Raw genomic sequence first — 17,491 nt, forward strand, 5'->3', positions numbered from 1 at the left:
TTGGTTTGAAAGGAAGTTGTCGGTTTAATATGAAGATCGGAAGGCCTGAAAACACCCTCAGAAGCCGGTGCCTGCACAGCGGCTCCAGACCCATCTAAGCATCTCGTGGCATACTGGACTCCGAATGGGTCCCAGTAGAGGCCTGCGAATCTGTAGAAGCGGGTATCAGGGGCTGCGAAAGAGCATCACTGAGTACTGGCAGACTGGTGATTAGCTTAACAGTAGCGTTGTCGGCAGCCTTGGACATATGCGGTCTTTCTCTGTCTTTATCCTTTCGTTTTTTCGGAAGATCGGTAGTCAGATGGCTTACCAAATACATTTCGGAGTACGGAGATAGAGAGTGAAAAAAATTTAGCTACAAGAATAGGCCAACTACGAATAGTTCAGGTGTTGAACAAGGCACAAAACCAACAGTGAAGGATATTGTGGTCTGGGCCTAAATAGGTGATGAAGTAAGAATGAAAATCTCTGTGAGGTATACTTTCCACAGGCAAGACAATTATTAATTTTTTCTGACATCGGTTAGAGCAAGAAAAAAGGATCCCCAATGGGGTACTTAGCTTTTAGAAAACTTCAGGTCTGAAACTTGAAAAACGAAAATTTCAGGAGTCGGCCGACCGGCACTTGCGAACTGCTTTTGCTTCGGGCACCGCACGGTAAGAAAGACTGATGTAATGGCGTCGGCTGCATGTTTTATACCCATGACGGCATAGAAGAAGTGTCTGCATCAGACGCAGAAATCCCAAGACTCTGGTATTCAGGCCGGCTGAGGGCTACCTGCAGGCAGATAACCCAAATGTGATGACTGCAACACTGAAACACAAAGAGCATTGGTAAGCCTCTTTCTGAAATAACATGGATGCCATCAAGGACATAAGTGCTAGATACACACATTCTGTGGCCATAGACTTAATATCTAAACTTTATCAAGAGTCTGGCTTATTACGTCAGTAGTATAAACAAGCTATGTCAAATGTAATACACATCATTGTTTGGTATAAACAGAAGTGAAAACGTGTGTGTGTGTGTGTGTGTGTGTGTGTGTGTGTGTGTGTGTGTGTGTGTGTGTGTGTGTGTGTGTGTGTGTGTGTAAATGCATGCATTGTTAGGATCAGTATGTACAACAGAACAGTATAAAACTCAAGTTAAATGTTTTAACTGTGGAGACAGATATCCTCATCATGAAAATGAGTTCCAGAAATTGTCACTAAAGTCTATGCAGGACAAGTCAAAATGTCAAATGAAATCAAAAGCCATTTTGTAATGTCAGTTTCTACCTTTTAGAGAGAATTCCAGTCATTTTTAAATCATACTAGATGTTTACAGGTTGTAGAGACAGCTGAAATGTTTCAGACCTAATGCTTACAATGGAATGTTTTTAACAAAGATAAGAAATTATCAACAAAGCTGCGACAAACACATGCTAATGTTAAAGAAAGATGACATGCAGGTTAGAAAGTATATGCAAACTGTTTTAGACATTTTGCCTAGGGCTGATGTTGCTATACAGATGCATGCTACAAAATGTACAGCAATGCACACAGATGACACGTAAAGATTTACATAAAGTTTGTGCAAATGAACAGAATTTAAAGAACTGGTTACAACAGAAACATGCAAATTTATGGGTTAAAGATAAGAAATTCCAGTTTAGCTGACACAGCTAAAGTGCTCAGAAAGACATATTGGGTGTGGCCAGTGAGGAAAATAAAGAGTAACTATACACATTTACGTTGTGTAGGGTATACCAGAAACAGTCATACAGTTTTGTCAGGATTTAAAGGGTTAAAAACTACAGCAGCTAACAGTTTGAAGTGCAATAACTCTGCACCACAGTCAAGTTAAAGGAATATGTTAGGATTTAAAGGGTTAAAGATTACAACAGCTAACAGTTCAAAGTGCAACAACTCTGTACTAGGTATGGTCATGTCATTAGAGTTAACTAAGAAGTTATTACAGTATTTTATTACAGTTTCTGACAGGATACTAGAACAACATGACAACAAAGATATTTTTAAGCATAACATTTTCTTTCTCTTGGTACTGATGAAGATGGGTTTAAAATAGTATGTGCAGATGGATGGGGATAAGTAGAGAATGGTGGGGGGATAGGTAAAGGGACGGACTGAGATCGGCATCAGTCCCTCCAACTACGGGAAGCCCTAACGATAGACAAGTTGCATGTTTTTTTCTGTAGAAAACTGGGGCATATCAAGCAGGACTGTGTACACTACAGAAAAAGTACAGTTTTGTACCTACCATAAACGTAGATGTTCGAGTGTTCACACTGTTGCAGTCATCACACTTGCGGGACTGCCTGACGGCAGATAAACCCAGTCGGCCCGAGTTCCAAAGTCTTGGTCCAGCGTCAGTTGCTGTCGCTTCTTCCCTGACGTTAGTATGACGGGTATAAGAGGCAGCTAACGCCATTTTCTTCAGTTTTTCTTGCCCCAGATGTCAGGTGCCCCCAAATAGGAAGGTAATACACAATCCTAAGTAAATTACACAAGTAGAAAACAATAGCTACAGCTGTAAGCAAATACACCATACAGAAATACATCTTAGAGATTGTAAAAACAGGGAGCTATAGATAAAATCCAGGTACGAAGAGGGGAAGGTGGGAGGGTAACCTGGACTGCAGCAGTGTGAACACTCAAACATCTACATTTATGGTAGGTACAAAACTGTACTATGTTCGTGTTACACTGCTGCAGTCATCACACTTGGCTTGAATCCCAAAGCTAAGGATGGGCGGTTGGTACTAAACAGGGTTTGGAGAAGCTAGTAGGCCCTGCAAAACTGCAGTGGCAAAGCCAGCTCTGGTTTTTGAGTATAGAGGTAAGTGGTAGTGCTTGGTGAAGGTGTGCACTGAACTCCAAGTTGCAGCTTCCAAAATATCCTTGGTTGGTACCCCTCTGAGAAAGGCTGCTGATGTTGCTGTAGCCCTGGTGGAATGAGGCCTAATGTTGCCAGGTACAGGTTTCCCATGGTGTGTGTAGCAGAAATGGATACAATGTCCTATCCATTTTGAAATGGTCTGTTCTGATATAGGCTTTCCTTGAGATCCTGCAGCATAGGATACAAAGAGCTGATCAGATTTTCTGAAAACCTTTGTTTTATCCAAGTAGAAACGTAATTGCCTGTGAATGTCCAAAGAGTGTAGGAGCTTTTCCCCTTTATTCTGGGGGTTTGGATAAAAGGTGGGTAAATGAATGGTTTGGTTTAGAGCCACACTGGATACTACCTTTGGCATAAAGGAAGGGTTAGTTCGTAAAGAGACTCAGTCTTAATGAAAAATGATGAAAGGCTCCACTGCCATTAGGGCCTGTAGCTCTGAGACTCTTCGTGTTGAAGTTATTGCTAGCAGCAGGGCAGTTTTCCATGATAAAAATTGTAAATCAGCTGAAAAGGCTGGCTCGAAGGGTGGTAATAGTTTTTCCAAAACAAAATTGAGGTCCCAAGTTGGTGTTGGTGCTCTTCGGGGCGGTCTTATGTTCTTAGCCCCTCTGAGGTACTGTCTTAATAATGTATGTGAAAAAATAGGAGGATCTGTGTTGTAATGAGCTGAAAAAAGAAGTTATGTTCTTACCATAACGCTCCACGAGGAGTGTTCATCTCGCCTTTGTTCTTACGCACGGGTTCGGAGCCGATCCTTGGCTCCGAGTCGGCCGCATAGCAAAGCTCTGCATCTTAGAGAAGCTCGAGACCAAGCTATATCCCACAATCCTCCCTGCCATTACTCAGATCTAGTTTGCAAGCAAACCAGACTAACAATAACCCTGAGGTGCTAAGGCTACATACTGCCACAAAAGAAAAAATTTAGAGACACCATCTCACTGACAAATCAACTAAGGGTAATGACATATACCCGGAAGAGGTAAAGACATGTGGACCAGACTCTAGTCCTACTCGTTCTTCCAAACACGTGAGGGAGGGAAGGGGGGGAATGTAATAACAAAGGCGAGATGAACACTCCACATGGAACGTTATGGTAAGAACATAACTTCTTTATGTGAGAGTGTTCAATCTCGCCGTTTGTTCTTACACACGGGTAGCGTCCCTAGCTCCGTCACCCTGAGTGATTCATGGAAGAACGTTCCTGAGCACAGTGGAACCGAAAGATGTCCTGTCTTTGGAGGCTTTGTCAACCCTATAATGAGCGATGAAAGTATGTGGTTTAGACCACGTGGCTGCTGCACAAATCGTGTCCAAAGGCAGGCGAGCTGCATGAGCCAAGGAAGTGGAGACGGACCTAGTAGAATGGCCTTTTGGTTTGGTGGGTAAGGCCTGATTGGACTTAGAATACACAAAGGCTATACAATCAGTAAGCCATTTAGAAAGCATACGTTTTGTAACTGCCATGCCCTTTTTATTGTCTGCAAATGCAACAAAAAGTTGATCTGTTTTTCTGTAGTCTTTAGTCCTGTCTAAATAAAATCTGAGTTGTCTGTGGACATCTGACTTGTGCAACATATATTCCAACTTGCTGGTATGGTTCTTGAAGAAAGTAGGGAGTTCAATGGACTGATTAATATTTATGATAGAACATACCTTAGGAAGGAAGGACGGATTTGTTCGTAAAGAAACTCTATCTGGGTGAAAAATTAAGTAAGGCGGTTTAATTGACAGTGCTTGCAGCTCTGACACTCTCCGAGCTGAAGTAACCGCTACAAGTCTTCCACAACAGAAACTTCAGGAGGCAAGAAGAAGCTGGTTCGAAAGGTGGTAACATTAGTTGTGACAACAACAAATTTAAATTCCATGGGAATAAAGGGTCTCTGACGGGAGGTCGAAGATGGAAGGAACCTTTCATAAAAGCTTTACAAAGCTTGTGGGACATAATAGAAGAACCGTCCTCACCAACATGGAAGTTGGATATGGCAGCCAACTGCACTCTTAATGTGGAAGTAGAGGCCCCTTCATGGAAAAGGATGGAAAGAAATTCTAGAACTTTATGTAAAGGAGCAACCAGGGGGTCCAAGTGTTGACTAGATGCCCAGTACACAAAGCGTTTCCATTTATTGTTGTAGAGTTTTGTGGTGGAAGCCTTATGAGAGGCAACCAAAATGCGCTGAACTGCCGGAGAAAGTAGATCAGACCTGGCTAGGCGGGGAAGTGGAGCAGCCAAGCTGCTAGTTTGAGGGATAGAAGAGACGGGTGAGGAACTCCCGACGAATGTGTCAGTAGATCTGGTACTGGGTCCAGGATCCAAGGTTCCTCTGTTTGATGGGCTCGAAGAAAGGGGAACCATATCTGTCGAGGCCAGAATGGGGCTATGAGTATAATTGTCCTTTCCAGATTCATGGCTTTCCTGGAGAAATATGGGAATCAAGGGGATAGGTGGGAATGCATATAGGAGACCCGGGGGCCAATCGTGTATCAGTGCGTCCCTGGGGACATCCCTGGAGGGGTAGAAGGGCAAAATAGCTTCTGCATTTGGTATTCATCGGGGAGGCGAATAGATCGCAGCAAGGCTGGCCCCATTTGCGGAAAATTCTTTCCGCCACTTGTAGTTTGAGGGACCACTCATGAGGTAACAGGATGGCTCTGCTCAACCTGTCCGCAATGACGCTGGATGACCCCGGGATGTGCGTTGCTATCAGAAAGTGACTCGTGGACTCTGCCCATTGCCAAATTCTCATGGCCTCTCTGCATAATGGGTAAGATCTGGTTCCCCCTTGGTTGTTTATGTACCAGACTACAGACATGTTGTCTGTCTGAACTGCTACTGTCCCTAGAGGTAGGAGGGTTTGAAAGTGTTGCAACGCCAAGAACACCGCCCTCATTTCCAGAACATTTATGTGCAGGTTGTACTCGATGTTGGACCATTCCCCTTGGACTGTTCTTCCCTGAAAAAGCCCCCCCCCACCCTATCAGGGAAGCGTCCGTGGTTATAGTGGCTGTCGAATTTGGTAGAACAAATGGATGACCCATAGTGTGATCCTGGCTGGACACCCACCATGAGAGGTCTCGCTTGCAAGAATCTGTTATCAGAATCTCGTACTTTAGGGGTAACTGTTGGAACGACCACTGCGTGAACAGCAGCCATTGGAGGAGCCTCATGTGCAACCTTCCCATAAGAATCACAATCAGGGACGCTGCCATGAGTCCCAAAACCTTCAACACCAATTTGGCCGGGGCTTTCCTGCATTGCAGCAGTAAAAGAACCTGTTCCTTGAGGGATGAAGCCCTTACTTGAGGGAGCTTTACCAATGTTAAACGCGTATCTAGGTCCGCTCTGATGAATGAAATATGCTGTGAGGGCAGTAAGACAGATTTTTTGAAGTTTATGGAAATCCCTAGGTGGGAACAAAGGTTGACTGTATAGTTTCTTGCTTGTATGAGGAGACGCTCGGTGGTGGCGGTGAGGGGCCAGTCATCCAGATAGGGAAACACCCGGAATCCTAGACATCTCAAGTGAGACGCTACCACTGCCATGCATTTGGTGAATACCCTGGGGGCTGAGGTGAGCCCAAAGGGCAGGGCTCGAAATTGAAAATGACTGGCTCCCAGCCGGAAGCGCAGGTGATCTCTGGACGTTCTGGCCATCTTGATGTGGTAGTACGCGTCCTTGAGATCTATCGAGCACATCCAGTCATCCTTCTGCGAAAATGGAAGGATCGATTGAAGCATGACCATCCGGAACTTTTCCTTCTTCACGAAGGTATTGAGATTGCTGAGATCCAAAATGGGTCTACAGTCCCCTGTCTTTTTCGGAACTAAAAAGAACCTTGAGTAAGTTCCAGATCCTTTTTGGTTCGCCGGGATTGGCTGAATGACTCTTTTTTTGAGCAGCTTTGAAATTTCTATTGCTGCTTGGCCTCGCAGACGGGGTGGCACATCTGGAGACCTTCTTTGTTGGGGTGGAGTTGACATAAGGGGTATTTTGTATCCTCTGGTTACAATGCTTTTTACCCAGGAGTCTGAGGTGAGAGTTTGCCAGGCCTGTGGGTATAAAGCCAAGCGACCCCCGACTGCCTCCAGAGCAGGACAGTCGGGCCCCCATTTAGGAGTGCTGGAAAGGCTTACCAGGGATAGTATCCCTGTCGCCTTGGTTGTGTGGACCCCCTCTGCCGCCAGGGCAGCGTCTTCGATGTCTGCCCCCCCCTGCCTCTGGGGGGGGGGTTCACTCTGTGTGGCCTGGAAAGATCCCGGAGTTCTACGGAACCACATTTTTCCGCCTCGTTGCCCGTTGGGGTACGGTCTGGATGGAACGGAAAAACGGACTCCGACAGCAGACAGAGTCTTTCCTTCCTGCTCACACCGAGTTAATGTCTCTCACTTTGGGCCCAAAAAGAGTGGCACCATCAAAGGGGGCGTTGGCGAAAGACTTGAAGGCTTCCGCAAAAGAGCACAGCCGCATCCAGGATTGTCTTCGTAGAGCAATCGCTGAAGCTGCGGCCCTACTTGACCCTTCAGCCACATACGAGGAGCCTCATGGACGAGTTCACTACGGAGGTAAGGGTGTTAAGTTGTGCTGTCACCTTATCTGAAACAGCAGCATCTGTGTTACCCTGGAGGGCATCTCTCAGCTCCTTGATGAGATCCCTCTGTAGTCATGTAAAATGTGTCAAATAGTTTAGCGAACGCATGGAAAAAGTCGCTGAACTAAATGCGCTTCCCGTATCTGTCCATAGCCCTAGAATCCTTATTAGGAGGATGAACAGAAAAGGAAGACTCCGACATCTCCTTTTTAGTGGCTGCGGCCGCCACCATAGCGTCAACGGGGACTCCTTTTGTGAGATAAGTCTTGTCCTGGGGAGCAGTAATAAATTTACTTGGTTTTCGAGGGACCGGTTCCACTGTGTCCGGTGTCTCCCACGCCCTTCGAGCAATCAAATCCATTAACTCATCGAAGGGCGGAGTAACCCAGGAGGTAGAAGGTTGAGCACCAAATGCCTTCAGCGACACCGACTCGTCCTCAGTGGGGGCTAGGGACTGCCAATCACCCCTCTGTTTTAATATTTCCAAGATGTCCGCAAATGAGACATCCTCGGAGGGGGATTTTGGGGACCCCTCTGACTCATCCAAGTCAGTGTCAGAAGTTAGAGATTCCTGTGGGGAGTCTAAGTGCCTCCTTTTGCACAAAATTTTCCTCGGGACCTCATCGGAGGGGGATTCCGGTGAGGCCTCCGAGGAACAGGGGGCATCCTCTAGGGATGGCTGAGACAATGGTGCTCCACGCTTTGGATGTGTCGTGGGAACAGAAACAGAGAGCGGCTCCTTAAGGGAGGGAGAAGACACGTCCGATGTAGTGGTTGTCTGTGTAGACAAAACCTTCCTCATAAGGTCAAAAACCCCTGAACCTCGGGTCGAGGACTCCCCCGGTTCCGAAGAACATGGAAGAATCCAAGACACGGGGCCCATGGGTCTCGACCCTGAGGACGGAGCCGAGCCGATCTGCGCCGAGGCCTCGAGAGGGAGAGTCGGAACCGAAAGGTCGGTACGACTCTCGGTCCCGGAACCAAGGAGAGATAGTCGACTCCGCGACTCACCTATCGGTTCCGATGGAGTCGTGGTAAATGGTGTCGATCGTGCAATGGACGGTTTCGGCACCGAGGGCTCCACTATCATCGGCTCATCCTCTTCCGGCTCCGAAGACTGGATGGGTCTCGAAGGAGGACCTGTTGGAGATAAAGGAAGGCCTTCTAGTTTCGACACCAACTGGGAGGAAACTGCAATCAATTTGGAAAGGGCCGTGTTCTCCATAAGTTTCTGCACGACACGATCCACATCAGTATCAGATAATGGTCTGGAAGAACGGGTCGAAGGGGCCGAAGATGGCACCGACCGAAGAATAGACTGTGGCGGTAGTTCCGACACCGGTTCCAAGACCTGGGGCTCAGTGAGAGACAAACTTTCGACGCTCGGCCCCGAAGTCTGCGGAACCGGCGAACGAACTCTAGAAGATGTACTCGGAGCCGATGACATGGGCTCCGACATCTTCGACCCCTTCAAGACTTAGAAGCCTGGTCAGACTTGTCCAAGGCCTCTTGGAAGGCAGGCTTAAGAAGCCCCCTATCAATAAGTTTCCTGCGTCTATCTGTCATGACCCTCCCACTGAAGGAATGGCAAAATAGAGCAATCCTCTTGCAAGTGGAGAGGGCCAAGACAGTAGACGCAGGAAGTGTGGTTGTCAGTGATGGACATTTTCTGTCCACACTGACACCTTTTAAAACCAGACTTGGCTTTTTCAGACATAACAGAAAACTTAAAGAAGAGGTATTTAAAGTTTAATAGTTTAAGTTTAAAAGAATTTACAGTTAAGTAAGGGTAGGCCCCAAAGGGAAACCTATAAAAAACTAACTATAATATACACACACACACACACACACACACTATAGTATAGAAATATAAAATATCCACAAAAAACTATAGGGGAATAATAACGTTTGAAAGAAGAAAAAGAAGAAAAAAGACTATCTTATCTGTTTAACAACTAAATCTCTGGTCCGAGCTCTCTGTAGCGATGTGACCTGTTGCAGCGGCAAACTAGATCTGGGTAATGGCAGGGAGGATTGTGGGATATAGCCTGGTCTCGAGCTTCTCTAAGATGCAGAGCTTTGCTATGCGGCCGACTCGGAGCCGAGGATCGGCTCCGAACCAGTGTGTAAGAACAAACGGCGAGATTGTTGAACACACTCACATTAACTGAAGCGTGGATCTTTATAGATGAAAAGGAAAGGCCTTTGTGCAACATCTCAGTTAAATATTGCAGAATCTGAGGAATATTTGGGACAAGAGGATTTTGGCCTTTAACCTGTTTCCAGGCACAGAATCTTTTCCATTTGTCTGAGTAGGTTTTCCTGGTGCTGGGTCTCCTGGCCTCCAGAATGACATCCATAACAGCTGTAGAGAGAAGTGTTGACTGGTTGTTTAGATAATCTGCCATGCAACCAGATTTTAAGTCTTGAGCTGGCTGTGTAGAATCTGATTGTTTTGCTGAGTCAGCAGGTGAGGAATTTGATGTAAAATCCATGGTGGGCCTTGAGCCACGTTCCTTAATATTAGATACCAGTGCTGGCGTGGCCAGTCTGGGGCAATGAGTATCATTTGTGGCCTCTCTAATCTGGCTTTTAGCAGCACCTTTGCCAGAATAGGCAGTGGAGGAAAGGCATACACTGTTAGTGTTTTCCAACTGAATGAGAGGGCGTCCGCTTTCCAAGCTAGTGTGTGGTATGTCCTTGTGCAAAACGTTCGCAGTTGGTAGTTTTGGGGGGAGGCAAACAGATCTATGTCTGGGCGCACCCATTTTTGAGTTATCATTGTGAATACTTGTGGGTCTAGTTTCCACTCGTGAGGATCCATGATATTTCTGCTTAGTTTGTCTGCCAATGTATTTTTCTTTCCTGGCAGGAATTGTGCCTGTAGTTGAACTTGGTAGGTCAGTGCTGTGTTCCACAAGGTCATTGCTTGCCGACATAGGGGGTAGGAATGTGTGCCTCCTTGTTTATGTACCACTTCACTGTGGTGTTGTCCATCTTTATTAGAAGTTGTCCTGTATGTAGAAGGTCCTTGAAAGCTGTTAGGGCATTTTGTACAGCTAGCATCTCTTTTTGATTGATGTGGAGATGCATTTGATCTGCAGACCATTTGCCTTGAATACACCATCCGGCCATGTGTGCTCCCCAGGCGTTATCCGATACATCTGTTGTCATTGTTTGCCTGGCTGTGGGCAAGGTGAAAGGCTGACCCTTGTTGAGGTGACATGCCTGAGCCCACCATAGAAACTCCTGTTGAAGGCAGGGAATTAGTGGTATTATTGTTTCCAAGCTGTGGCTGTGTTGAGTCCATACGCTTTTCAGGTACCATTGTAATTTCCTCATAAGCAGTTTGGCATATGGTATTAGTAGTATGCAAGATGGCATGAATCCCAAGGCCTGCAGAATTTTTCTTGCAGGGAGTTGGGTCTTTGTTGCCATCATTTTGAAGTACTGAGTCAGTTGTCCTTGCTTGTCTGGCGTGAAATAAGCCATCTGAGCCGTTGTATTTAAGCTGGCACCCAGGAATATTATGTCTTGTGAGGGCACTAGTTTTGACTTCTTTTCGTTTACTGTGTACCCTAGAAAACTTAGTTTTTTTTACAAACGCCAGATGTTTTAAAAGAATGTCCTTGCTGTCTGCTTGAATAAGGCAGTCGTCCAGGTATGGATATATTTGGATTCCTCTTTGTCTGCAGTATGCAATTACTGGTGCCAGGCATTTTGTGAAGACCCTGGGCGCAGTAGATAAGCCAAAGGGCAGTGCAGAGAATTGGTAATGAGTTGTACCTACTATAAATCGGAGTTATCTTCTGCAATTTTGTCTGATAGGGACATGCAGGTATGCCTCCTTGAGGTCCAACGTTATTAGCCAAGCCTTCTTGCCCAGCATGGGAAGAAGTTGCTGTAGTGTGAGCATCTTGAATTTGGGTACTTCCAGGTATGTGTTTAGAACTGAAAGGTCCAGAATGGGTCTCCAGGCTTTGTCCTTTCGGGGAACCAGAAAGAGTCTTGAGTAAAATCCTTGTCCTTGCTCCTGTGTAGGAACCTGTTGAATGGCTCTCATGTCCATGAGTGCTGTAATTTGTCTTTGAGCCTCTGCCCGTTGATTTGATGGCAGGTTTGGCATTCATTTTATCCTTGGTAAAGTGTGAAAGTGGAACCTATATCCTTGAGTTACATTTAGGACCCATTTGTCTTTTGTGATGATGTGCCAATTGTCTGCAAAAAGTGCAAGTTTTCCTCCCAAGGGAGCTGCCAAGAGTGATTTGCTTGGCAGTCTGAGGGGTAAGTCATTGTGATTGTCTTCTGATAGTTTGAGACCTGTCTTCTCCTCCTTTCTGGGTTGTGGCACCCCATTGTCGTGGCTTGTAAGAGCCTTGTGGCTGACCTCTGCCCCTTGGGTGTCTGCATTTGCCCCTCTGTGGTCTGTCAGAAGTTAGAAAGGACCAGTTTTTGGTTGGCCAATTTCTGCTGAAATGAGGGGGGTTGAACCTGTAAAAAATCCTTCACCGTCTGCATAGATTTTGCCTTATCCTCCATTTTCTTTAAAACCTCTTCTGCTTTCACACCAAATAAAACATCCTGCTGTAAGGGTGCATCCAATAACTTTGCTTTAACATGATCAGGTAAAGTTTGTTCTTTTAACCAAGCATGCCTACGAATGACAGACCCTGTTACAGCTGCTCTGCAAGAGGCTTCCAATGAATCAAATCCACATTGCAAAGTATGTTTTCCCACTTGTTCTGCTGCATGCAACAAATCTTGCATTTCCTTGTAATCAGGCTGCTCTGTATGTGTGCTCATTTTTTGTTTTAATTGAGACATTAAATACTGTTTATATTTCAGCATGCAAAACTGGCAATTTAAGGCCCTCTTAGCTAGAGTAGCTGAGGTATATACTTTCTTTCCCCATCTGTCTAGTGCTCTAGAATCCCTTTCAGATGGTACAGGATTTTTAGCAATAGAGGCCTTAACCCCTTTGGGACCCTGGGAAATGGTTTCTGGGTCAGCAAGAGGGCTTTTATATAGGAATTTATGTGAGTCAGGGACTCCGTAGTATCTGTCTGGTTTGGCTGGTGCAGGAGGTAATGAATCTGGGTTAAGGCTAGATTTTGAATAAACATCATCCACAATGTCTAACAGGTGGAATAGCAAGGGGTCTGTGCTGGAGTAGTAAGAGGAACTCTTGGAGCCTTTTCTTAGAATCCAATCCTGGCCTTCCCAGTGGAAATGTTCCCTCATGGTATGTAAAGTTTCCCCATAAGAATAGTCTTCTGGGGGAGATGCTGAAGGAATAGACTCTTCAGCATCAGAGTCTTCATAAGGGGGAAAAGAGTACTCCTGTTCCTCAGAAGAATCTGAGGTAATGGAAACCTGGTCAGAGGAAGTGTAGTCCTCCTCCTGTCTAGGCCTTTTGTCAGGTGGGGGATGGGAACCCCTGATTAGGGTAATTAAGTCTTTGGCCATCTTAAGCATCTGTTTCTTAGGCATGGGGCCTTGCACTGGAGACTGCTGTACAGGCTGCTGTAATGGCGTTTTCAGTTTTGCAAAGGATTTAATAGTAAGTGTAGTCGGTCTGAAGACACCTTCAGCAACTGACTGCCTTTCAACTGCACCGGAATCCCCTTCAGCCATGGAGTCGGAAGGGCCTAAAGATAAAGGCTCTGGAGGCCCTGCAATCTCCGCTTGGGAGTCGGATGCAGGCTGGGGTTCTATATCAGCGGTCGTCGGGGGCTGCGTAGGCACCTCACTAAAAACCGGAGAACCGGCGACTGGCCTAGCAGAGGCCTCGGTGTCTGGTTTGAGTCTCGGCTGCCTGTCCTTATCTTTGCGCTTTTTATGCATCCTGGTTGTCGGTTGCTCCGACGGCATGGTATAATTAAATTTTCTACCAAAATAATGTCAGGCGAAATCAAACTGACGTTTAATAGTTCGTTTGTTAAACCTAGCACAAAACCGACAACCTGTGACGTCGTGGTCTGGGCCTAGGCAAGGGATACAATAAGAATGAAAATCCTTATGAGGTATTTGCTTCCCATAAGAAATGCAATTATTAACTTTTTCTGACATCGGACTGAGGCAAGAAAAGGTTCCCCAACGGGGTACTTAGCTTTATTGAAGACTTCGGTCTGAAATTCAATTTGAAAATCTCAGGAGTTGGCCGACCGGCACTTGAGAACTGCTTCTGCTTCGGGCACCGCATGGCAAGAAAGACTGAAGAAAATGGCGTCGGCTGCCTCTTTTATACCCCTGTCACACTGACGCCAGGGAAGAAGTGACAGTAACCGACGCCGGACCAAGATTTTGGAACTCGGGCCGACTGCGGGACCGCCTGATGGCAGATAACCCAAGTGTGATGACTGCAGCAGTGTAACACTATGAACATCATAAAAACTGTTAGATACAGAAAGGAGTATTTGTAAGGGACTCAAAAAAATCAGTCAAAAAGGAAAAGGAAAAGTTACAGGATGATAACAAAGAGTCAAAGTGAACTGAGTGTTAACCAAAAGTGCAGGACAATATACCATAGCAAAGAATTTCACACCCTATGGACAGAAACAAAAACAGACTGTAGGAAGTTAAAAAGTTTTTATTTTTACAGTGGGAGGTGCAGGGGATTACATTACCTTTGAAAACCAACAGTATGTCATGACTAGATTATCTTAAGGTTTTCAAAACAGCCCTGTCATTTTTCATCAGACAGTAGAGACATTCTTACAGGATGTAAGTAAAGATGACAAGGTTATTCATTGTGCAAATAATATCTAATTACGTTAGAGACTGCGAAAGAATACATATCACAGCTGAGAAAATTTCTAGGAACCATTATCAGACTGACAGGAAGGAGTTGGTGTCTGGATAGGGTGAGGGGCATTCGGCAACTGCCAAAGTCTTGACAATTTTGGATTTGCATAAGGCAGATCAAAAAGAAGAGTTAATTCTACAATGGAGCCACATAGAGGAAAAGCCATTTAAAATGTTAAAGAAGATGTTGCCATAGGCAACAGAACTAATTGCTCCCATCAGTAAATTACCTTTTGTTTTGTAAACAGCAGCAAGGAAAGGACACACACTCAGTGGTGTTATTAGTCTTAGCCAGAAGAGGCATCTCAGGGAAATATATGCATTACACAGATTTTGGCCATTTACTGGGGAATAAGACAGACTATTTGACAATGTTTTCAGAGTTATAATTCAAACTCCACATCTGACAATTAAAACTTTACTAAACTGCAGTGAAATAATCAATCACTGAAGGGGTTAGTCAGACATTCCTACAGTGTATGCGAGGGGGGCACATTTTGGAAGGACGGGACTTTTGAGAGAGAATTGTGTTGATCGGGACCTGACTGGTAAAGGGAGGTCGGTCTAGGGCTTGGAATAAGCATCCTCAGTGGTCCTTTTCAATTTTCTTATTGTTTTTTTTCAAGTTTTAGCTTCCAGTATTTAGGCTCTGCATCTGACAGTTTTCTGCTGGTTTGCTCATCATGTAGCAACGTGCAATTGTTTGCCAAAGCCAGACAGTTAAATTCCAAAAATTTTCCCTTAAAACCCAGGCAGAAATATCCATTCATTGTTCTTCAGGGATCATTTCTGAAAAGCCACCCCCTAGCAACATCTTCAACCTAGCATTATGGACAGTTGGACTACCCTTGTTTCTCCTACAAACCTTGTTGACTTGGGTCTCTTGAGGCAGTGTAGCAACTGCCTCATGTACACAGACAACTTTCTACCAATAACACAATCTAGTACAGAGTGTAACAGATGTATTTACACCAAGAATCTAGAATCCATGCTCTCTCTCTCACTCAAAACAGTAACATGGAGAAAGTTGACAACTCACCCACCACTACTTATTCACATAGTATCACTACTCATACACATACCACTACTCACACACACAGTAACATCAAACATGTAAATCCACATACATAGAGGTTCTCAAAAAACTTACCGAAACACCAGAGACCTCCAAAACACATGTCTGCTATAGCTAACACGATCTCCACAGCACCCATGACACATAGCAACACCAGTGTCTTACCCACCAAGCCCTTAAGGCATAACACTCCAAAAAACAAGTTTTCTTGTCATTGGAGACTCAATAGTGAGACACATGGATATCCCACTCACCAGGTTGGACAAGGAGGAAGTCACGGTCAGCTGCCTGTCTGGTGCCAGGATTCGCCAAATCACGCAAGCACTCAGCAACATGTACCATTATGACTTTGTCATAGTTCATGTTGGTGTGAATGACCTGAGACGTACCTCACTGGACTATATGAAGACAGACATGGTTGAGCTCACTGAGTATGTGTTCCAGGCAGGTATGTCCCTAGCCTTGAGCATCATACTACCTTCATCTAGAATCATGCCACAGTATAAACAAAAAAATGATTGATTTCAATAATTGGCTTAATTTTTGCTGTCGCTTCAAGGGGATCCACTTCCTATCTGCCTGGGAAGCCATGGTCGACAAACCTCGCTGCTTTGCCAAAGATGTTTTGCATCTGGCACCCCTAGGCTTTTGGTAATGGCTCTTGCATCCCCCAGAGAGCCTTTTTTCAGACAAGGCCTCGAAAAACTATACAGAAATTAACCAATCAGGACAAAACAAGGGTCATACTGCTAAATGCTAGGAGATTTAACCAAAAACTGCACTCCCTGAAAGCACTTCTATCACTAGAAGATGCAGAAGTCTGAGCAGTTACAGAAACCTGGTTTAAGGTCTCACAGTACTAATGCCCAAAAAAGGCTACAATGCCTTCCACACCTTTAAACCGCAAATTGAACTTTGAAACACCACCCCCGCCTTGGTGTTCACATCTACATTAGAGATAAATTCACCTCCCGTCTAGTTAGACTGGATATACCTCTATGGAGTTACTCCAGGTCATGGTGGGTAAGACCCCCATTCAAGTCATTGCCAGTTATAGGTTTCCCTCTATTGGTCACGACACCCATAAAGCCAAACTGAAGACTATCCAAATTTTACCGAACCCACTGGTTATAGGAGATTTCAAATACCCCACCATAAACTGGTAAACCTACTGTAGTCCAATTTCGCTAGCACAAAAGTTCCTCGACTTTGTGAATTCAAATGCTCTGGACAAACTGACCATACTCAGACAAGAGGAACAAACATTCTAGATCTTGTCCTCACTAACATGACAAAACAGGCGCTCTACTTCAAATGTTGGACCCTCATTAGTTAAAACTAACCACAAATCAGTCACCTTCAAACTGACAATAACACCAGAACTCACAAAGGGTGAAATCAGACTAAACTTCAACAAGGCAAAATTATAATTGTGTACACTTAACATAAATGTAGATGTTCGAGTGTATTCACTGTTGCAGTAATCACACTTGGGTTATCTGCCTGCAGGTAGCCTGCAGTCGGCCCAAATACCAGAGTCTTGGGATTTCTGCATCAGATGCTGTAGCCTCTTCCATGACATCAGGTCGTCAGGGATACAAAACATGCAGCCAATGCCATTACATCAGTTTTTCTTGCCCAAAATGTCAGGAGCCCCCAAAATAGGAAGCAATTACATGGTGTGGAACACCTCCAGTAAAAAGTAAATACTACAGCCATAAAATATGGCCAAAAAGAGTAAAGGTAGAAAGTATAGAGAAGTCAGGGGGCTGGAGGGAGGGTGACTAGGACTGCAACAGTGAATACACTCGAAAATCTACATTTATGTTAAGTGTACACAACTGTACTATGTTCTTCGTGTTTCACTGTTGCAGTCATCACACTTGGGTTGATTCCCAAAGCTGAGAAAGGGTGGAGACAGTCAAGATGTATTAGGGATGGCTAGCAGGCCTTGTAAGACTGTTGTGGCAAATCCAGCTCTGGATTTAGAAAAGACAGGTAAGTGGTAATGCTTGGTGAAAGTGTGTTCAGAACTCCAGGATGCAGCTTCCAGGATTCCCCTGGTAGGGACTCCCATGAGAAATGCTGTAGAAGTTGAGGTAGCCCTAGTGGAATGAGTTCTGATCGC

At 45.1% G+C, this 17,491-nt stretch overlaps 1 protein-coding gene across 1 annotated transcript in view; it reads right to left on the reverse strand.

Annotated features, from left to right (window-relative positions):
* Positions 1-17,491, reverse strand: part of SELENOI (selenoprotein I) — a 1,061,441-nt gene that overhangs the window by 601,334 nt on the left and 442,616 nt on the right. The gene's annotated exons all lie outside the window — the stretch shown is intronic.

This window comes from Protopterus annectens, chromosome 2.part1, assembly GCF_019279795.1.
Source record: "Protopterus annectens isolate FY-2018-M chromosome 2.part1, PAN1.0, whole genome shotgun sequence".
Taxonomy (NCBI): domain Eukaryota; kingdom Metazoa; phylum Chordata; order Ceratodontiformes; family Protopteridae; genus Protopterus; species Protopterus annectens.